Consider the following 24686-nt stretch of genomic DNA (forward strand, 5'->3'; position numbering starts at 1 on the left):
ATAAAGTTGGCAAAACCCTCCATGACATTGAAGCTAATGGTATCTTCAAAGATGCCACGCCACTGGCTGAGGAAGTGAAAACAGAGATAGATAAATGGGACTATCTTAAACTAAGAAGCTTCTGCACCTCAAAAGAAACAGTGACCAAAATACAAAGACAGTCTACAGAATGGGAAAGGATATTCACCGAATACACATCTGACAAGGGGTTGATATCCAGGATATACAAAATACTGGTTAAACTCCACAAGAAGAAAACATCCAACCCCATCCAAAAATGGGGCAATGAAATGAACAGAAACTTTCTCAAAGAAGAAATCCGAATGGCAAAAAAGCACATGAGAAAATGCTCTACATCATTAATCATCAGGGAGATGCAGATCAAAACCACAATGAGATACCATCTCACACCTCAGAGACTGGCCCACATTCAAAAGAACAAAAGCAACCAATGCTGGCGTGGATGTGGCGAGAAAGGGACACTCCTTCACTGTTGGTGGGAATGTCCACTGGTTCAGCCCTTCTGGAAAACAGTATGGACGATTCTCAAAAAATTAGAAATTGAGCTCCCATTTGACCCAGCAATACCACTCCTGGGAATACATCCCAGAGAGGCAAAAATGTATAGTCGAAGTGACATCTGCACTTGTTTGTTCATTGCAGCACTCTTTACAATAGCCAGAAACTGGAAGAAACCTGAATGCCCAAGAACAGATGACTGGTTAAAGAAACTTTGGTACATCTACACAATGGAGTACTATGTAGCTGTTAGAAAAGATGAAGTCATGAAATTTACATACAAGTGGTACAATATGGAAAGTATCATGCTAAGCGAAATGAGTCAGAAAGAGAGGGATAGACATAGAAAGATTGCAATCATCTGGGGGATATAAAGTAACAAAGTATGAGATTAATACCCAAGAATAGCTGAGATCAGCACCAGGAGGATTACTCCATAACTTAGAGGCCAGCCGGGTTCCTAGAGGAAAGGGCAGTTCAGATAGAGAAGGGAGCACCAAATAAAGGATGTTTGGAGGATCCTCCCAGGAGGGGAGATGCATGTCGAAAGTAGACTATGGACTGAACATGTTTGCCACTCAATGCCTCTTTTGCAGACCACAACACCCAAAAGGAGAGAGAGAACACAGGGGATTGCCCTGCCACAGAGACAGGGGGGATGGGGGGATGGGGGTGGGAGGGATATTATCCATGGTGGTGGAAAACGGGCACTGGTGGAGGGATGGGTATCTGATCATTGTATAATTGAAACCAAAGCACAAAAAAATTGTAAATCTACAACATTAAAAAAAATAAAATAAAATAAAGGGGAAAAAAAAGATGTTTACTTTTAGTGGCAATCTTTTAGTATTCATATTTTTATTGTTTCTCTCATTTTTAGTCACCATTTTTAAAGAGAAGTATTCACTAATTGTTTTAACTCTGTCCCTTAGAATCTCCTTCAGAGTGATTCCGTGATTTTAGGTCAGTTCTTTAAGTAGCTTCGAGAACTTGATTGTTTTACAGTATAGCAACACTCTGGCCTGAATCAGACAGTTAGATCAGATGTCATAGGGCATCTTGTCTCCTGGGATTCTACAGAATGCCAGCTGAGTCACATTTCAGTTTGCCGAAAAATTTTATATCAAAAAAAGTGACTTTTGTACAAGAAGCAAAATATAAGCAAACTGGAAAAATTGGCAAATTTAAAGCATGAAATGGCACTGAAGACTTAATAGTGTTACCCAGAATGTGGTATTTCAGAATCACTTTAACTTATCCAACATTATATTTCCTTCACTAGCAACTAATGAAAGAATTCAATAAAATTTGTCCTCTTTGTCCACTTCATAATCAGTATCAGACCTCACTATAATACTAACTCATATTGTTTATCCTTATATAGATATAGGTTTATATATATATGTGTTTGTATGCTTGTGTGACTTTTGTGCATATTTTTGTTTTGAACATGCATATTTTTTGCAACTTGCAATTGCCTTTTTGTAATAGTAATGATGGTTTTTAAATGATAAAGAAATATACACTCCAATAAACGAGAAATTATTATGAGTGGAACCATCACAAATTGCAAACTAAAAACAATTAAAAAATGGAAAATGCCTAAGAACATTTGTCATCAAAGCATAGAAATGTGAGCAATAATAAAATTCAATTTATATCAATTAAATTAACATAAATATAAATATGTTAGGATTAAACTAAAATAAGACATATCGAATTACACTAATTCCTTCACAATAATACTGTAAACTGGCATACTTTGGAAAACATTAATGGGAATACATTTCAAGAGCTAAAAGAACATTATTAATCTTTGACCCATTAATTCGACTCCTGGGTATTTATTTCTAAGAAATAATTCAATGGAATTAATCTCACTTAGAGTTTACATTATTTTACAAACACAGAAAGTAATTGAATCCTAGCTCTCCCATGAAGAAAATTTCCCCTTAATCCTGTCAAGTGGAGCTGCCTCTTCCAGCCAGCACAGCCTACAAGTGGGTCAAGGAGTCAGCACATCTTACTCCCTGAGACTCCTTCAAAGTCTGTGAACCTCGGACTTAAATATAGCTAATTGGGAGAAGCAATCGAGCTCTCAATGACTACTTTTGGAATGATTTAATTAAAGATCTCACCATAGAGAAATTATCTTAATTATAAAACAATAGCACCCCAAGAATTTTATCCCTGACATAATTGGCTTAAAGACTGAGTTTGAAAAATAAAGAAAAATTAGCTGAATAAAGAGTACTTTAAAAGATCATAATCATTATCATGCGCCTATCAGTAAGACAGACGTTTCTGAGGTGAATTTCAAAATATATTTCCTAAGGAAGGAAGCTGAGAGTGATTTTTCTCTTTCAAAGATTTTTCTCTTACACACACACATACACACACACACACACAATGATCACAATTCTGCAGAACTTGAGGCAAACATTTGCTAAACTACCTGATGCTTCTTCCTTTTCCTTTAGAAATTCTGTTGAGTCAGTGCCTTAAAAAAATCAAACAGGCATCATGGTAGGATCCTGGGAGAGTGTAGGGGTATCCACTCTAGCAATATTCAACCTCTTGTAATTTTTATCCTGAGTGAAAGCTATGTTCACATTAAGGAACCTGGTGAATAAAATGTTTTAAATATATTACATATTGCACCTTTAAACTTCTATTGAATTATAGCCAAGTTCTGTTTTTTTTACTCTTAATTTGCTTTGATTTGATTTGGATCTTAGGTATAATTAGATCATGTTTGTGAAATTACACTATCAAGATACTCTATTCTCTTCATCTAATGGAAGTTGGCTTCTTATCTAAAATGAGCTCACCTCTTTGCTCTTGAAGACATTTTTTCTTCTTAATGTCTTCATTTGGTCTTGTGCTTGCAGGAGTGCCTCACCAAATTAATCCTTGTAAGTGGTTTTCTCCCAAGGATACCCCCTACTAGCTTTCCACAGATTGATAATTTTTTTAAGAAAATGCTTGGATTCTTCACTTGTTCTTTCTTTTGTGTTACATTAGCTTATTGCTTTATTTGTATTCCCTATTTTCTCAAATGATAGAAAATACAGGAGATTTTATGTAACATGGGCTGGAGCGATAGCACAGCGGGTAGGGCGTTCGCCTTACAAGCGGCCAACATGGCCGACCCGAGTTCGATTCCTCCGCCCCTCTCGGAGAGCCCGGCAAGCTACGGAGAGTATTCGATATGCCAGACACAGTAACAACAAAGTCTCCAATGGAGACGTTACTGGGCCCGTTCGAGCAAATCGACGATCAACGGGAGGGCCTTTACCTTTATGTAACATGATCTGTACACACACACAATTCAATTTTACAAAACAGTTGTCTAACTTTTTAAGAGGAATTCTTGATAGTCTTTCCATTATGTTATTTTTAAAAAATGGTGAACCTGAACTTACATTCAAGTATTGCTTTTAATTAATGTTGGATTTATGAAAATTTTGAAAATCATAGTATTTTAAGCTTCATTTAAAACAATCTAAACTTTGCTATTAAACTTTGCCATCACTTAAATGGATATTTTGTTAAAAATAAGTTTGACTACAGACTTGCCGACCAATGGGACAGAGTTGAATATTCTGTCACAGACCCCCAAATATATGATCACTTAATTTTTGACAAAGGAGCAAAAAATGTGAAGTGGAAAAAGGAAAGACCCTTCAACAAGTGGTGCTGGGAAAACTAGATAGCTACCTGCAAAAAAATAAACTCTGACCTCTGTCTAATGCCAGGCACAAAAATCAGATCAAAGTGGATTAAAGACCTCAATATCAAACATGAATCTATAAGGTACATAGAGGAAAATGTAGGCAGAACCCTCCAAGACATTGAAGGATGAAACAGCACTGACCATTCACGTGGAAGCAAAATAAAACAACGGAACTACATCAAACTAAGAAGCTTCTGCACTTCAATAGAAACATTGACCAAAATACAGAAAGAGCCCACAGAATGGGAAAGAATATTTACCCAATACCCATCTGACAAGGGATTAAAATCCAGGATATACAAGACACTATTTGTATTGGAGGAGAGCGGGTTGAGTTTCCCTCCCTGCCCCAACCAGGGCTCTGGCAGCTGAAGACCTCCAGAACCAGCCACCACCATGCTGAGACCACTCTCTGCACACATGAAGGTACCGGTAGAGGAACAAAGGCATGCGGGTCTTGGGGCTGAGATCTCCAAGCCTACTCGGATCAGGGCTGAGCATCCTCCACCCAGATCCTCCAAATTCCAGTAGGCGAGGGTCACACCCACCAACTGGTCCCCTGGCACCGTGTAACCATTCAACGGCCAAGACCCAGAGACTATAAAACCCAGATCCCAGAGGAGAACAGTGCAGAGTCTTCTGCCCCCGTGCCTGGCTGTCCTTGCCGGGGCCCCTTGGAGGGGAGCGGGCTGAGTTTCCCTCCCGCCCCAACCAGGGTTCCGGCAGCCAAAGACCTCCAGAACCAGCCACCACCATGCTGAGACCACTCTCCGCACACATGAAGGTACCAGCAGAGGAACAAAGGCATGCGGGTCCCGGACCTGAGATCTCCAAGCCCAGATCTGGCCAAGACTCAGAGACGATAAAATCCAGCTCCTGGAAGTGCGTGGCCGCATTTGCAGCTGTGCAACATCTTATTATCTCATTCCTACTTTGGACAAACTGGCAGGCTACTGAATGTAACCTCCCCACACAGCAGAGTCTGGCAAACTCCCCGTGGAGTACCCAATATGCCAAATACCAGTAACAATGATGGGTCTCATTCTCCTAACTCTGAAAGAGCCTTGAATATGGCACTTTTTAAAAAATCTCAGGGATAGGACGAAGGAGACATTACTGGGGCCTGCTCGAGGCAATCGACGAATAACAGGATGGTCGTGATCGTCTTGATAGTGATTTGTATTGGAGAGAAGCAATCGAGCTTCTCAGTGTCTGTATTAGTAGTAGAATTGTACAAGAAAAAAAAACCCTCCAAACCCCACCAAAAAATGGGGAGAAGATATGAACAAAGTTTACTTAAAAAAGAAATACAAATGGCCAAAAGGCACATGAAAAAATGGTCCACATTGCTAGCCATCAGGGAAATGCAAATCAAAATAACAATGAGACATCATCTCACACCACAGAGACTGGCACACATTCAAAAGAACAAAAGCAACCAGTGCTGGCGTGGATATGGAAAAAAAGGGATGCTCTTTCACTGTTGGTGGGAATGCCGACTGGTTCAGCCTTTCTGGAAAACAATATGGAGAGTTCTTCATAAATTAGAAATTGAGTTTCCACATGATCCTGCAATACCACTTCTGGCAATATATCCCGAGGATGCAAAAAAGCATAGTAGAAATGACATCTGTACCTATATGTTCATTGCATCACTGTTCACAATAGCCAAAATCTGGAAACAACCCAAGTGCCCTAACACAGATGACTGGTTAAAGAAACTTTGTTACATCTACACAATGAAACACTATGCAGTTGTTAGGAGAGATGAAGTCATGAATTTGCTTCTAAGTGGATAGACATGGAGTGTATCATGCTAAGTAAAATTAGTCAGAAAAAGAGGGACAGACAGAGAAGGACTGCACTCATTTGTGGAATATAGAATAACATAACAAGAGACTGATACCCAAGGATAGTAGATACAAGGGCCAGGAATATTTCCCCATAGCTGGAATCCTGACTCATGTGTGGAGGTGGAAAGGCAGCTGGAAGAGAGAAGGGATTACTAAGAAAATGATGGCTTGAGGAATTGGTTGGGATGGTAGATATGTGCCGAAAGTAGATAAAGGACCAAACATGATAACTTCTCAGTGTCTGTATTACAAACCATAATGCCCAAAAGCAGAGTGAGATTATGGGGAATGTTGTCTGCCAGGGAGGCGGGGGTAGGGTGGGAATAGGGGGTTATATTGGGAATATTGGTGATGGGAAATGTGCACTGGTGGAGGGATAGGTGTTTGACCATTGTGTGATTATAACCCAAACAGGAAAGCTTGTAACTTTCTCACAGTGATTTAATAAAATTTAAAAAAAGAAAAAAAAACGGAGTCTTTGAAATTTACTGCTACCTCATAAGTCCATTAACGTCCCACTTTCACCAACTGCTGGTGAAAATGTTGTCTGGTTTGACTCTTAAGAAAACAATATGGATATTTCTTAGAAAAGTAAAAGTTGGAAAACAAGGTAGGAATTTCATTTCTTAATATCTACTTCAAGATACAAAAACATTTATTCAAAGAATGTATATACTGCTATTTATTGTAGAACTTAGCACAATAGCTAGGATATGGAATCGACCCAGGTGTTCAGTGATGAGTAACTATTAATGGTGTGGTATATATAAACATTGAAATAAACTATGCAAATGATGCAATTTGCTTCAAATAGAATGGAAATGTACACCTTAACTTTTCTCTGGCTTTTCTTCCTTTTTTCCCCATCACCTTTATCTCAACACACATTGTCTTTACAATGAGTATTTGTTTCCATCGATAAAATTATTTTACTCAGAAAAACCCCAAATTATGGTTCCTATTTAGTAAAAATTACGAGCAAAAAAGTGAGCAATCTTTTGTCAAAAATTTTCATTAGGTTTAATAGTATTCTACTGTATAAATTTACCATCATTTATCCAGTAATCTGTTTTCAGGCATTCAGGTTTTTTCCAGAGTCTGACTATTATGAATAGTGCTGCATGAAGAAAGAATTGTGGATGGAATTTCTGCATATGTTTTTCTGCCCCCAAGGTACATTCCAGAAGGTACATTGCACAAGGTACATTGCTGCTTCATATAGATGCTCAGTTTCTTTCTTTTCTTTTTTCTTTTTTTTGAGTGATGCCCATGTAGTTTTCCATAAAGGCTGTATCATTTGGCATCATGCCGATATTAAGAAAGCTTTGTAAATGTATCTCATGGTGATTCAATTAGAAAATTAATTAAGTAGTTAATTAAAAATTGAAAAGAAAAAAGAAAAAATTGAAATTAAAAACTGTGGTATAATTTCTAATGCAGGAAATCAATTATTGGCTCACCCTTTGACTGAGAACACTTCAACTATTTTCTCCAATAAAATATATTTTTCTTTAAGTTATGTCAACCCCCCTTTATTACCCTTTCCCCTTTCTATTCAGGTAGCCATGTATGTCTGCTAGAATAGAAAATTATTGAAGTTTATAATCTAATGACACTAAATCTTTATAGTAAGCCACTGCCCAAATCTATTGCACACATTTGTGGAAACATTTTAGCAGAATAACAGAGGAGCTACTCACAACATAATAATAACCAGATAGGAATTCAACATACCTCTGCCTCAATTTCACTAGTGTTAAAATTATGCATATATATGTATAAATAATCTTCTAATTGTCATGGACTTTAAGGCTGGTATATTTTCCATCTCTGATAATTTATTAGTAACTTATCGGAACATGGGACAAAAGAGGCGTTGGTGGTGTCAGTGTCCTTTTCAACACGAATTTGGCCATAAGCATTAATTCATTCTAATGCCTAACAACGCAAATTGGATGATTACACTTGAATAGATGTGGCTCACTGCTGGCAGTTTCTATCTTCATTGTGTACGCATCAACATCTAATTATGATGAAGGAGAAATTGAGAAGTTCTACACGGAGCTGGAGAGGTTCTATAAAGAAGACCACACCTTCTACAAGATCATTGTCAGTGATTTTAATGCCAAGATAGGACCGAGAAGATCAGCTGAAGAACTCCACATTGGGACCCATGACCTAGAATCAAACGAACAGGGTGAGAGACTGTCTGAGTCTATCATGTCGACCAAAACGATCCAAAATTTCAAAAGGGATTGAACCACCATCTCCTTCATGCAAAATTCTACTTCACAGAAGAGGGAGAAAGGGCTGCAAAGTTTAAGAAGAGAACTCCCAGAACAACCACCAACTGGGAGCTCTTTGGCACTATTGTGGCAGCATGGGAAGATGCCATCATTGACAACATTAACAAGGAATACAATCAACTGGTTCAGCACCTCCATGATTGCGCGAGTAATGCTGAGAGAGAGACAGCCAAAAAAAGATGCCTGTCTTCGGAAACTCTCGAGCTCATTTGCCAACGTGGCTTGGCACAAGCCCCAGGCAACTTCAAGGAATGTCCAAGCTCACAAAGCAGTGCAGAGAAGCTATCGAGGAAGAGTTCAAAGAGAGAAGAGCAGCAGTGCTGGAAAATGCAGCAGAAGCCAGGAAAAGCATTCACAATGCCCGCCTGTCCTTTGCTAACTACAAGACCAACACAGCTGCCTTCCGATGTCCAGATGGATCTATCACATCTTCCAGAAGGGCAATGGAGAAGATTATCCATGACTTCTACTCTGATCTCTTCGATAGCCACATCCACCTGGCCACATACCAAATTCCGCAGGATGGATATGTCATTCCCAGTGTTCTCTCTTGCGAATTCCGACACACCATTTCGTCCATAAAGAAGCGAACAGCACCCAATTCAGACAAGGATAGACCCGAACACCTGAAGAACCTGCCGTCTGTACTCATCAATACACTGGCTCGGCTCTTCATGCACTACCTGTCTGAATGCAACATTCTGTCCCAGTGGAAAACCAGCAGGACTGTTCTACTGTATAGAAGGGAGACATCCACTACATTGGCAACTATCATCCCATTTTCCTGTTGTCTGTCATCTACAAGCTGTTCACTCGAGTAATCCTGAATAGGATTGGCATAACACTAGATGAAGGACAACCATGCGAGCAAGCCAGGTTTCAAAAAGGATTCAGCACCATCGACCATATCCACACGATAACCAAGCTCATTGAGGTTTCTCAGGAGTTCAAGATGCCACTCTGTCTAACATTCATTGATTTAAAGGCCTTTGATTCTGTTGAGACTAAAGCGGTCATCAAGCCCTAGCCAAACAGGGTGTTAAAACTCAATATATCAGGATCTGTCATGAGCTGTGTTACAGATTCACGACCAGGATCTCACCATTCTACAAGGAAGTGATCATCCATGTCAAGAGAGGGGTTCGGCAGGGTGATACCATTTCACCGAAACTCTTCAGAGCCACCCTCAAGAATGTCATGTGATGACTGGAATCGGAAGGAATGGGAGTGAAGATAGATGGTTGGCAACTACACCACCTCCGCTTCATTGATGATATCGTTCTAATAACACCAAATATTAGCCAAGCAGCACAAATGCTGGCCGACTTTGACTGTGAGTGTGGAAAGGTAGGACTACAGCTAAATCTCACAAAGACGTTGTTTATGAGAAACAGTCTTGTTCCTGACATTCCATTCGCTCTCAACGGAATGAAAATCTCCGAATGCAACAGTTATGTGTACCTAGGTCGAGAAGTAAACATGACAAATGACCTGGCATCTGAGTTGTCCAGGAGAAAAAGAGCATCTTTGAGCATCTTTTAGAGAGTTGAAGAAATATCTAAGAGGATGAAGCACCACCGGCTCTGGGCATATCTCTTCGAATCCACTGTTCTTCCTGCATTAACATACACCTCAGAGATCTGAGCCTAACGAAAACAGGATGAGAACATTCTTCGGGTTTCCCAAAGCGGAATCGAAAGAGCAATGCTTGGAGTGTCATGCTTCATTCAAATGAGGGAATGAATCCAGAGCTCGACCTTCATTGACGGTCAAGTATCAGGGACACTGTCTCGTTTGCCGACGTGTCAAAAATCAGATGTGATTCAGAGACAACTGCTGGACTAGAGCCATTACTGACTGGATTCCATGGGATGTCAAAAGATCGTGTGGCTGTCCACCTATGAGATGGTCAGACTTCTTTGTAAAGACCCTGAATGATCGGTTTGAGGCTCTTTGTGTTCTTAGAATGAGCAGACATCACTGGGATATGCTAGCAAGTAACAGGGATGAATGGAGACATTACTGGTGACCGCTTGAGCAAATCGATGAGTAACGAGATGTCAAGTGAAGAAGTGATCAAATAATATATCACTTATAAACCTTAGCAGAGAACTTATAATTTCATACAAAAGAAAATAAGATGTAGACTTTTAATCCTATGTCATGCAGCTAGAAATGTGCAAAGTTGGCTGGTCTAAATTATGAAAAATTAAATTATGATAAACCAAAATGTCTCAGAGCAACCTTTAAAACTATTAATATACTCTAATGGAAATTTCTATAAATTTCAATATATATATAAGTTGGCATGGAAATTATTATAGTTTTTGCTGACCCAGACAATTCTACGATTTTCTACCTAGAAAAGGAACCAATCATTAATCTAAGGGATTCTAATTTAATTTATGGCTTATATAATTTATATAACTCATCCTAGTCATCTGAAGGAAACTGAGCCTCAACTGATCACACATTGAAAGGTGCTTCTCTCCTTTTCCAGTCAGTTCTGCATCTCTTTGTTGTTTTGTCTTTATTGTTACACAGAGCTTCTTTGTGAATAGATCAAACACATCCAGAACAAAAGAGAATATTTTGCAGTACTTTACTTGAAAGTTTGAAATTCCTACATAGTCACTATCACTATCACTAGGGCTGGAGCGATAGCACAGCGGGTAGGGCGTCTGCCCTGCATGCAGCCAACATGGCCAACCCGAGTTCGATTCCTCCGCCCCTCTTGGAGAGCCTGGCAAGCTACCGAGAGTATTCGATATGCCAGACACAGTAACAACAAAGTCTCCAAAGGAGATGTTACTGGGCCCGCTCGAGCAAATCGACGATCAACGGGAGGGCCTTTACCTTTTTACCTTTATCACTATCACCCAGTTGTTCATTGATTTGCTCAAGCGGGCACCAGTAAGTTCTCCATTCATCCCTGTCGTGTGCTAGTGTAGCCCAATGGCATATTGGGGGGCTCTTTCAGGGGAATGAGGACCATCATTGTTACTGTTTTTGACATATTGGGTAGCTTGTCAGGCTCTGTTGTGCAGGTGGAATACTCTAGGTAGCTTGCTGGGCTCTCTGTAGAGGGATGGAAGCTTTAGGGGCAGCCTCTAATCACCTTTACAGGTGTTCCCAGTCAGGCATATATGCTGGCAGGGTACTCTCAGTAGCCTGCCAATTTCTCTGAGAGTGAGAACTAGAAAATAAGATGCCGCTCTTATTAGTACTAAATATATTTATAATAAGAGGTCGCTCTACACAGTACTAAAATATATTTCAAAATTTAAGGGTTATAGTTGTTCATTTGTTCAGTTCTACAGAGATAGAATTAAGAACGTTTTTGAAATCTAATGAATTTCTCACTCAATCATACAGTGTGAAAGAAACTTTGATCTCAGTCTAACTCCCATATGTGTCATTGAATGAGAGGAAACATGATCTCTGTTCATTTTTATTTTAGAGTCACATCCAACAGTGCCCAGGGTCCAATCCAGACAGTGTTCAGGAGTGACCTCTAACAGGGACTCCACCGTGGGTTAACCATATGCAAGGCGAGTGCTTTAATCTGTGTACTATCTCTGTGTCCCTGGTGCCAGGGTTTTAGTGCCTTAATCTGTGTACTGTTTCTCTGGTAGCACTCTCCAAAACCCAGGGGTGGGGGCTGGAAGGGGTGGGTAGTAATTATGATGATTGGAAAATGCTTTGTTATTCCAAGTGTACACTCACACATAAAATAAGTCAATTTAAAGAAATGTGAAGTCTACATATTTAGTTCTTTGATTCTGGGAATAAGCACATGTCTATTTATGCCTATTATGACTGGTGATTGGCAGAGAAGAATAAAGAGAAGGGTCAGTTTCACATGGCCTTGCATTCATAAAATCTTATCCTGATTGTACATTCAGCAATGCACTAACAACTTTTTTTACCATTTTTATTAAAATACGGGGTTTACAATATTGCTAGTTATATTTCTGATACATATATCATTCCAATAGCACACCCAGTAGCAGAGAGCAGGCTATCCTCCATCCAGGTCACAAGGGCCTGTCCTACCACAGTCCCTTTGCATGTAACTTCAATTCTGTAGACAGATTCTCCAGTTTCAATGATTTTGGGTTATTTGTTGTTATCTTACTATGTTTCTTTTTATTCCACATGAGAGATATTTTGGTTTTGTTTTGGGGATATAATTTGGTGGTACTAGGGGCTTACTCCTGGGTTTTGTGTGGTGGGCTCACAACTCCTGAGTACTGACTCCTGGTGGGCTCAGGGGACCTTATAAGATGCTGGGGATCAAACCAAGGCAAGGTTTTAATATATATACATATATGTATATATATGATATATATGTATATATATAGAGAGAGATAGAGAAAGAGAGAGAGAAGCAACAGGCTTGGGTCCTAGGTGATGCAGAGGTATACTATAGCTATATTGTATTGTAGCAAAATTATGAGTATGAGCATATATATATTTATATACATGTATTGACATCTACACACATATATATCACTAAAGCTAATCTGAAATTTTACAAAATGGTAAATCAATGATAACTTGAAATGTTTTTTGGGGAGCACTATCTTTGTCTCTTTGTAGGTATATAACTTTAAAAAATAATAAAGAAATAATTCTACACTAATATCTTTTAAACTTAACATGAAATGTATCAATCCTACAAATATACTATTTATTAAGAATAAGGGAAAGACAAGAAAATTTTAAAAGAAAATCTGAATAGGATTATAATAATATAAAAGTATATTTTATCCTAAAATACTGGATTTCTCTTAGAAAATAGTATATTATAGGAAATGCTTAACTACATGAATTAATATATTAAAAGTTATAATACAAATTTCCATAGACATAAGTTTCACTAAATATATAGATACAGAAAATTTAATATGAGTGAAATATTAATGTGTTACTGAAAAGCAGGAAATTCCTTAGCAGGCTAGAGTACACAGAGCTTTCATAACCTTGTAAAGGGCAGCAGTAATCACTGTGGGTGAAAACTATGGTCCATGGCAAAAATTGCACTGACAATTTTGAAAGATTTATTTATACTTTACTTTTGTAACATCACTAATATATTTTTCATGGTAGTTTTGATATAATATTTTCCATTGATTGAAAATTTTTTATAATGTTCCAGTTATTAATCTTAGTCTGATCATAAAATGCTGAGTATAGCTGTCTGCAATGTAGAGAGATCTCTCTGCAACGTAGAGAGCACTTTCTAATGAATTAGAGGGGAAGGGGGCACAAATATTGTAGCAACACTATGAGTAAATTTAGAAACTGATTATTGCAGAGAAGAATTTTTTTAATTAAAAATTAAAGAACATTAAAAGCTAGAATACTAGGGACTGGGGCTCTGTTACAATGTGCAGGACTTGCAAGCGGCCTAACATGGGTTCAACTCCCAGTATCCTATATGTTCCCCGGAGTCCCACCAGGAGCATTACCTTAGCACAGAGACGTGAGTAAGCCCTTTAAGGTCAGCTGTGGTCACAAAATAAACAAACAAAAAGATAGATAAAATATCAACCTTTTTCCTGGTGTATAGGGAGGAGAACAGAGAAGGAAAGAAATTGAGGAAGGATGATGAGACAGATGAGAAGCAGCAGGAGGACTTGGGTTCGTGGGTGCTGTAGAGGGATAGTATAGCTCTATATCCAAACCACAAAGTCAGTTACACTGAAAACCATGAGATCCAAACCACAACAATTAAACTTTAAAATGTGCTTTCCATAGTGTTACTCAGGGGGCGGGAGGGAACCTGGGAACACTGGTGGAGGGAAGTTGACACTAGTTGTGGAATTGGTGCTGGTCCATTGTATGCCTAAACTCAACTATGACTAGCTTTGTGAATCACACATAATAAACTATTTGTACCCTCTTAAATGAAAAATAATAAAATAAAAATAAAAGGTGCCATAATAAGATAAAAGTAAAAGAATAGATAGGAATCCTGAGGAAGTAGAAGTAGAAAATTCTAAAATGGTTTCAATAAATGCCTCACTTTAAAGATTACCTTGAAGAAATAAAGAGTTGGGAGTGAGAAAGCAATGTTGATATTAGGAGAAGACCATCCCAGAGTGAAGACCTTGGTACACAAACTTTACAATAAGTAAATGCTTGCTAGATTCAGAGACCTCATGGAGGCACCTGAGAGGTAGGACTCTGCTTAAAGTGCTTGTCTTGCATTCAGCAGACCTGGGTTCTGTACTTGTGTCCTATCTGTACCCTGAGCACCACCGTGAGTGATTCCCTCAGTGACAAACAAAGCCATGGCATTGCTGTGTGAGGCCCCCAAATAAAAATAAAATAGAAATGTAGCTTTGATTAAGAATAATAAACAAAGCCAAGCTAGTAAGAAATAAAATGAAAGATAAGAGGCAAATGGATTGGATAGGCTTGCTTGCTTCTTGTCAAAGAAGTCCTATCAAAGTATTATTATTAAAATTATAATCCTATTCGAAGCAGTATGAAGATTCAATGCAGTTCTGATAAAAGTATGAAGTGGAGCATGAGAGCATGTTCAGTAAATGGCTTTGGGAAAACTGATCAGTTACATGTTAAAAAAGAAAAAGAACTCTGACCACCTCTACATCACACCATTGCACAGTCAATTTAAAATAGACTAAGTTTTCCTGAATTTATAAATTATATTGAATAAATAAGAAAAACTCTTCATGATATTAAATCTAGAATAATTCATAGCCAGTCTTCAAGCAAATGTAATCAAAGATAAACAAATGGACAATAACATCAAGAAACTTCTGTACTCAAAAGAAATAAGACCGGAATAAAAATAAACATCACAAAAAGTTAATATCAAGATATACATTGCGGGGCTGGAGAGATAGTACAGCGGGTAGGGCGTTTGCCTTCCACGCAGCTGACCCAGGTTCGATTCCCAGCATCCCATATGGTCCATATGGTCCCCTGAGCACCGCCAGGAGTGATTTCTGAGTGCAGAGCCAGGAGTAACCCCTGTGCATCGCCAGGTGTGACCCAAAAAGCAAAAAAAAAAAGAAGAAGAAGAAGAAAAAGATATACAGTGCATTTGCAAAAATTAACAAGGATTAAGCAAAGAGCAGTGTGATAAGAATGGGAAAAAATGATGAACAGAAACTTCCTCTAAGAAGACATAAAGATATCAAATAAATATATGAAAAATAAACTTATATCAGGGAAATAAAATTTTAAAAAATATATCATGTCATATGAGTGAGGCCACTACACTTAAAAAGAACAAAATCAGGGGGCTGGAGTGATAGCACAGCGGGTGGGGAGTTTGCCTTGCATGCAGCCAACATGACCGACACAGGTTCAATTCCCAGCACCCCATATGGTCCCTTGAGCACTGCCAGGAGCAATTCCAGAGTGCATGAGCCAGGAATAACCCCTTAGCATTGCCGGGTGTGACCCAAAAAGCAATAAATAAATAAATAAATAGAACAAAATCAAAAATAAATGAATAAATAAATTTTTAAAACATAACAAAATCAACCAATGTTGGTAAAGATGTGAGTAAAAGGAATCATCATCTACTTTTAGCTGAAACAGTTAACTAATTTGGCCTTTTTAAAAATAATATGAACACTCTTCACAAAACTAATAATCCGTATGACCCAGAAATTCCACTTCGGGACATCTAATCCAAGATCTCAAAAAATTTCCAGAAAAATTATTTCCAAGGAGAATTCTATCATGCTACATGATACAGAATGAACTCTCTCAAATGTGAAATATAATGAGACATAGTAAGGGAATAACAAATAGCTAAAGGCAATGTAACCTGAGAACTCTCAAAATAACTGTGATTACTAAGACAGTGAGTTGGGAAGGGGAAAAAGTTGTAAGCATGGTTTCAGCGGGGACACTGCAATGGTGTCAGAGAGAATTAATCTCTCTGATGGATGTCTAGTCTGGACATCGATTACATGAGTGCTTGTCATAAACTGTATAGTAAATCATTGGGTCTAAAGAAGAAAAAATTATATAAACATTGATCACTTGATCACTTGACTTCCCGTTAATCATCGATTTGCTCGAGCGGGTGCTAATAACGTCTCCATTTGTCCCTGTCGCATGCTAATGTAGCCCAATAGCATCTGTTTGTTCTAGGAACACGAAGAGACTCAAACCAATAGTTCAGGGTCTTGACGAACAAGTCTGACATCTGGTAGGTGGGCAGCCACGCGGTCTTTTGACGTCCTGTGGAATCCAGTCCGTAAACTCTCTAGTACAGTGGTAGTCTCCAAACCTCATTACATGTACAGCCCATCTGATTTTCTACGCCTTGGCAAATGCGACAGCGTCCCTGATTCTTGACCATCGATGGAGCTCAGAATCCGGATTCTTTCTCTCATTTGAGTGAAACATGATACTCCAAAGATAGCTCTTTCAATTCCTCTTTGGGAGACCCAAATAGTATTCTCATACTGTTTTTGTAGGGCCCAGGTCTTTGAGGCGTATGTAAGTGCAGGAAGAACAGTGGAATCAAGAGATGTGCCTGGAGCCGGAGGTTCTTTGTCCTCTTAGCTATTTCTTCGATGCTCTTGAAGGCGTTCCAAGCTGCTCTGTTTCTCCTGCACAACTCAGGTGCCAGGTCATTCATCATGTTGACTTCTCAACTTAGGTACACATAACTGTTGCATTCAGAGATGGTTGTTCCGTTGAGAGTGAATGAAATGTCAGGAACAAGGCTGTTTCTCATAAATAGTATCTTTGTGAGATTGAGATGTAGTCCGACCTTTCCACACTCATGGTTGAAGTCGGCCAGCATTTGTGCTGCTTGGCTAATATTTGGTGTTATTAGAACGATGCCATCAGCAAAGTTGAGGTGGTGTAGTTGATGACCATCTATCTTCACCCCCATTCCTTCCCATTCCAGTCATCGCATGATGATCTCGAGGGTGGCACTGAAGAGTTTTGGCGAAATGGTATCATCCCGCCGAACCCCTCTCTTGACATCAATGATTACTTCTCTGTAGAATGGTGAGATCCTGGTAGTGAATCCGTAATTCAGCTCATGGAGGATCCTAATGTATTGAATTTGAATGCCCTGATTGGTTGGGGCTTCAATGACCTCTTCTGTCTCAACAGAATCAAAGGCCTTCTTTAAATCAATGAACCCTAGACAGAGCGGCATCTTGAACTCCGAGAAACCTCAATGAGCTTGGTTATCGTGTGAATATGGTCGATGGTGCTGAATCCTTTCTGGAACCCAGCTTGCTCGCATGGTTGTCCTTCATCTAGTGTTCTGCCAATCCTATTCAGGATGACTCGAGTGAACAGCTTGTAGACAACAGACAACAGGCAGATGGGACGATAGTTGCCAATGTTGTGGATGTCTCCCTTCTTGTACAGTAGTACAGTCCTGATGGTTTTCAATTGGGACGGAAACTTGCATTCAGACAGGAAGCGCATGAATAGCCAAGCCAGTGTATTGATGAGTACTGATGGCAGATTCTTCAGTTGTTCGGGTCTGACCTAGTCTGTATCGAGTGCTGTTCGTTTCTTTACCGACAAAAAGGCGTATTGGATTTCAGAAGGGAGAACATTGGGAACAACATATTTATCCCCACGGAATTTGGTATGCGGGCAGGTGGATGTGGCTATTGAAGAGATCTGATTAGAATTCATGGATAATCTTCTCCAATGCCCTTCCTGGAAGATGTGATAGATCCATCAAGATGTCGGAGGGCAGTCATCTTGTTCTTGTAGCTGGCGAAGGACAGGCGGGTGTTACAAATGCTTTTCCTGGCTTCTGCCACATCTACCAGCACTTCTGCTCTTCTCTCTTTGAGGTCTTCCTTGATCGCATCTCTGCACTGCTTTGCGAGCTTGGGCCTTTGCCTGCGGTTGCCAGAGGCATGCATGAAACCACGTTGGCGAAGAAACTCAAGAGGTTTCGAAGACAGATGTGTTTTTTTTGTGGCTATCTCTCTCAGCCACAATCATGGAGGTGCTGAATCATTCGATTGTATTCCTTGTCAATGTTGTCAATCACGGCATCTTCCCATGTTGCCACAATAGTGCCAAAGAGCTCCCAGTTAGTTGTCATTCTGGGAGTTCTCTTCTTAAACTTTGCAGCCCTTTCTTCCTGCTCCATGAAGTAGAATTTTGCATGAAGGAAACAGTGGTCCGATCCCATTTGGAATTTTGGGAGAACAGCAAAATCAGTCCAGCAAAACCATCCATTGAGTATGATGTGATCAGTTTCGTTGTGGAACCATTTACTGGGAGACTCCCATGTCCAACATTTAGATTTGGCCTTCTGGAACTGAGTTACCATGGATGATCTTGGTCGACATGTTGAACTCAGACAGTCTCTCACCCTGTTCCTTCCATTCTTGGCCATGGGTACCGATGTGGAGTTCTTCAGCTCATCTTCTCGGCCCTATCTTGGCATTTAAATCATCAACAATGATCTTGTAGAAGGTGTGGTCTTCTTTATAGAACTTCTTATGCTCCATGTAGAACTTCTCAATTTCTCCTTCATCATAATTGGATGTTGGTGCGTAGACAATGAAGATAGAAACTGCCAGCAGTGAGCCACATCTATTCAATTATAATCATCTAATTCAGGTTGTTAGGCATTTGAATGAATCAATGCTCATGTCCAAGTTCACGTTGACAGGAACTCCAACGCCTTCAACGCCTCTTTTATAATATGTTCTGAGGAACAGTTCTTCTCCTGTGCCGAAAACAGCATGATGTGATTGATACCTTCTTGTCTCAGTCAGACCAATGATGTCGTACTTGATGTTTCATGCTTGTACCATCAGGTCCTTGATGGATGCATCTGATTCTAGCATATGTGCATTGAAAGTACAGACAATCATTTTTGTCTTTCTTCGTTTTGTTAGCCTAGTTTGGCCTTGAGATTTTATCAGCCTCTCCTTCCTCATACTTCTCAACGCTGCCATATTGGTGATTCCTTCAGGGTCAGGGGAATGAGACCCATTGTAATTACTGCTTTTGGCATATCGGAATACACAACGGATAGCTTGCCAGGCTCTGCCGTGCAGTTGGAATACTCTCGGTAGCTTGCCAGGCTCTCCAAGAGGGTTAGAGGCTTTTGGGGCGGCCTCTAATTGCCCTTGTAGGTGTTCCAATGGTTCAAACCACATTTGAACCCTATCAAGTATGGTGCTGCAATTCTGGAAGATGGGTATTAAGTGTGTTATAATGTGCTATGTAGTCTGGAAAGTGTCCTGGAGCATGGAGGCAGCTGGGTAGTGGAGGTAGTGGATATATATATATATATATATATATATATATATATATATATATATCACTGTCACTGTCCTCCCATTGTTCATCAATTTGCTTGAGCGGGCCCAGTAACGTCTCCATTGGAGACTTTTTTGTTTACATATATATATATATATATATATGTATATATATATATCACAATCACGACCTTCCTGTTGTTCGTCGATTGCCTCGAGCAGGCCCCAGTAACGTCTCCTTCGTCCTATCTCTGAGATTTTTTAAAAAGTGTCATATTCAAGGCTCTTTCAGGATTAGGATAATGAGACCCACCTTTGTTACTGGTATTTGGCATATTGGGTACGCCACAGGGAGTTCGCCAGACTCTGCCGTGTGGGCAGGTTACATTCAGTAGCCTACCAGTTTGTCCAAAAGTAAGAAAGAGATAATAAGGTGTCCGGGAACTGGGTTTTATAGTCTCTGAGTCTTGACCGTTGATGGGATTACACAGCACCAGGGGGCCAGTTGGTGGGTGTGACCCCTGCCTACTGGAATATGGAGGATCTGGGTGAAGGATGCTCAGCCCCGATCTGAGTAGGCTTGGAGATCTCAGCCCCGGGACCCACATGCCTTTGTTCCTCTGCCGGTATCTTCATGCATGTGGAGAGTGGTCTCAGCATGGTGGTGACTGGTTCTGGAGGTCTTCTGCTGCCGGAGCCCTGGTTGGGGTGGGGAGGCAATCTCAACCTGCCCCCCTCCAAGGGGCCTCAGCGAGGAGAGCCAGGCATGGGGGCAGGAGACTCTGTGCTGTTCTCTTCTGGGAGCTGGGTTTTATAGAACTGTAACTCAGGGATCACACCCAAAGCCACACCCTGCCAGCACCAGATAATCTCATGAGCCACCCTCCAGAACTCAGAATGCTCCTCCCAAACAGGAGTATAAAATGACATTCTCAGAATCATACCACCAGACTCTGAGCCAGGCTTTGGGGTGGGTGAGAGCCCTTCCCACACCAAGGGACCCAGCTCCAGCAGCCGTCCTCCCCTAACCAACCACCACCACGCTCCAGGCTACTTTAAAGATGCTTCCTATCCATTTTCCACTATTACTACACCATATCTTATGGGGTTCAGACAGTAGGTAACAAATAATAGAGAAAAATATATAAATATATGACTCTCAGAGAGCCCGACAAACTACTGAGAGTATCCTGCCCACACGGGGATAGCCTGGCAAGCTCCCTGTGGCATATTCAATATGCCTAATGCAATAATGACAACAGGTCTCATTCCCTTGACACTGAAAGAGCCTCCAATCATTGGGAAAAGACGTGTAAGAAGAGGCTGCTAAAAGTCTCAGGGCTGTGAAGAATAGAGATATTACTGGAGCCTGATTGAGTAATTCAATGATAAATGGGATAGCAGTGATACAGTGATAGAGTGATATATACATAAATATACATGTATATATATACATATTTCCTTCTATAATTTGTTGCCTACTGTCTGAAATTCATCAAATATAATGTAGTAATTATGGAAAATGGGTAGGGAGTGTCTTATGATGTGTCCAGGAATATGTTCACTCATATGTGAAGCTCGACCCCAGCATGTGGAAAGTGGCCTGGAGCATGGCAGCGATTGGGTAGTGGAGGTCGACTGCCGGGACTGGGTCCCTTGGGGTGAGGAGGGCTCTCACCCACCCCCCTCTGGGGTGCCCCGAGTGAAAACAGCCTGGCGTGGAGTCTGGTGGCATGGCTATGGTGGCCTCATTTTATGCTCCCTTCCCGGAGAAGCAGCCATGAATTCTGGAGAGTGGCCAATGAGGAGATTATCTGGTGCCAGTAGGAGGTGGCTTATGGGTGCTCCCAGGTCTCATTGAGCCCAGAGTCTAAGGTCACAAAGTTCCTCATTACCTGGGTTCAAGATACCAGAAGATACCAAAATGAAGTGTAAAATGAAAAGGTCAACTGCATCTGAATTTACTATAGTATAGAAACCCAGAAACCCAGAGCTAGAAAGCTGAAATTTTTCAATGTCAATAATTCAAAGCTATGAGGTTATGCCAAAAAATGACTAAGAATATATGTTAAAAGATAAATAATAATATGGGAAGTTTATAAGTAAAGTGGTATCTAAAACTAGGTGACAAAAATTTTCAAGGTGGAAAGAAACATTAGCTGTGATCAACAATTATTTTGAGGAATGTAAGCTGAGGTTTAGACTATAATCACTGGATTTAATAATAGATGGTTCAAGGAGTGGTAGTGGATATAATATTGCAAGAACATTGCAAGAGAAATAGATGAGAGAATTCAGAGATAATGATGAGCATCGATAGCTCCTTTAAAATCTAGTAGTAAAGGACAGCAGAGAAATGAGTTTGTAGTGAGTTAAAAGGAATGATCCATTGGAAAGAAAAAGGATGTTGACATCAGCACATGAAAGTAGAATTGTGGGAACACTATCCTTGACTAGCTTTAAAAAGATGAGTTTTAGTGAGCTAGTGGAAAGTTCTGATGAGGTGACAATAAATGTTCCACTTGTATATAACACACAAAGCATACTTTATGATATTGAGGACTATGAGTCATCAGGTAGAAAGAAGTGGCAGGATAAAATGGGCTTGATTATTTCATGGACAATTCCCCACAGTCAACATTTTAATTAGTTGATTAGCATAAGTGTTATTAAACACGTGAAGTAACCAATATCTAAGAACTTCATGGGGACCAATAAGCCATAGTTAAGAAACAAAGATAGTATTTTCTAATTTAAAAACAATATTTCCTTTATAAAAAGAAAACACTAATTTTATTGACCTATTTTAATTCTGACCTTCAAATTTTCTTAATTCTCTCCCTTGTTAAATTTTACATTTGTAGGCTTTACTTATTTCATATAAATTTCAAAGTATATTTCAAATTACCTTTTTGTAAATTGTACTAATAACAGAGAAGACATATTATGACAGAGACCTGAATGCACTGCACTGTAGCACTGTCCTCCTGTTTATCAATTTGCTCTAGTGGACACCAATAATTTCTCCCTTGTGATACTTGTTGTTACTGTTTTTGGCATATTGAATGCATCACAGGTAGCTTTCCAGGCTCTGCTATGTGGGCGAGATACTCCTGGTAGCTTCTGGGCTCCCCAAGAGGGGTGGAGGAATCAAACCCAGGTCAACCACGTGCAAGGCAAACGCCCTAACAACTATGCTATCGCTTCAGCCCAGAGACCTGAATATTAAAAAAAAAATTAGTGCAATATATCTTAGATTCAAGAATTTAAAACTTTTTTAGCTGGAGCGATAGCACAGCGGGTAGGGCGTTCGCCTTACAAGCGGCCAACATGGCCGACCTGAGTTCGATTCCTCCGCCCCTCTCGGAGAGCCCGGCAAGCTACCGAGAATATTCGATATGCCAGACACAGTAACAACAAAGTCTCCAATGGAGACGTTACTGGGCCCGCTCGAGCAAATCGACGATCAACGGGAGGGCCTTTACCTTTACCTTTACCTATATTATTTGTATAAATTAAATCAGTTTATAGGGCTGGAGCGATAGCACAGCGGTAGGGCGTTCACCTTACAAGCGGCCAACATGGCCGACCCAGGTTCGATTCCTCCGCCCCTCTCGGAGAGCCCGGCAAGCTACTGAGAGTATTTGATATGCCAAACACAGTAACAACAAAGTCTCCAATGGAGACGTTACTGGGCCCGCTCGAGCAAATCGACGATCAACGGGAGGGCCTTTACCTTTACCTTTAATCAGTTTATAGCACAGCGGTATGGTGTTTGCCTTGCATGCAGTGACCTGGCCAACCCGAGTTCGATTCCTCCGCCCCTCTCAGAGAGTCAGGCAAGCTACCGAGAGTATCTCACCTGCACAACAAAGCAAGCTACCCATGACATATTCAATATGCCAAACACAGTAGCAACAAGTCTCACAATGGAGACATTACTGGGCCTGCTCGAGCAAATCGATGTACAATGGGAAGACAGTGCTACAGTGTATAAAATTATTTGAATTTTTATTTACATAAGTTCAAAACATAGCAATCAATCAACACATACTTATATTTTATTTTCTACTAAATTCATTTTCCTTCTCTTTAGGGTGTTTTTGAATAAAGCAATATTATAGCAAATTTGTTATATTCCTGGTAAGGGGACAGGTTGGGGAAGTATTGCAGGGAAACTGAGGATATTGGTGGAAGGAAGGTCACAATGATGTTGGGCTTAGTGTTAGAAAAATATATGCCTGAAATGACTGTATTATGAGTATTTTTGTAAGTCATGGTGTTTTTGTAAAAGTAAATTTTAAAATAAGAAATGAAAATAGGAAATGTGTTTCCAGATATCTGGAAGACTGAGAAATAAGCTATCAATACTTTTTCCCATGAAAAGATTTCTAAGAATATTTGAGCTTAAAATTTTTAAATCAATATTAACAAAATATTACAAACTCAATAAATGTGACAATAGAATTGACCTCTTCAAGAACCTAAACAAATAAAAAAAGTGGCTAAGTAATTGATTGGAGAATATCTTCAATAAATAAAAATTTAAAATATTCTTAAAATAAACAAAAAAGAAGGAAAAGGAGGAGGAGGAGAAAGAAGAAGAGGGCAAGTGGGAGGGAAACTGGGACTATGTCACTATGTATCTCATGGTGATATGATAACTTTTATAAATAATAATAATAAAGCCCATTTGCTGCAAATATTCTCACTGTTCTGATTTTGTAATAATCAGGACAGGATAAACATTGCCTCTAATAAGACTATACATATTGGCCTATTTTAATTGATAATGGAATACTATACACCTGTTAGAACACAATAATATTTTCTTATAAGTGGATGGACATTGAGAGTATTATGCTAAGTGAAATGAGTCAGAAAGAGAGAGACAGACAAAGAACGACAGCACTCATTTGTGAAATATAAAATAACATAATGGGAGACTAAAATCAGAGGATCATAGTGATAAGGTCCAGGATGATAGCGCCACAGCTAGTAAGCTGACCTCACATGC

General features: G+C 39.7%; 1 pseudogene; it reads left to right on the forward strand.

The window, feature by feature from the left end:
• Positions 1-24365: 24365 nt before the first annotated feature.
• Positions 24366-24470, forward strand: LOC130045583 (uncharacterized; annotated as a pseudogene).
• The last annotated feature ends 216 nt before the right edge of the window (positions 24471-24686 follow it).

The sequence above is a fragment of the Sorex fumeus genome, unplaced genomic scaffold, assembly GCF_029834395.1.
Source record: "Sorex fumeus unplaced genomic scaffold, SorFum_2.1 ptg000128l, whole genome shotgun sequence".
Lineage (NCBI taxonomy): Eukaryota > Metazoa > Chordata > Mammalia > Eulipotyphla > Soricidae > Sorex > Sorex fumeus.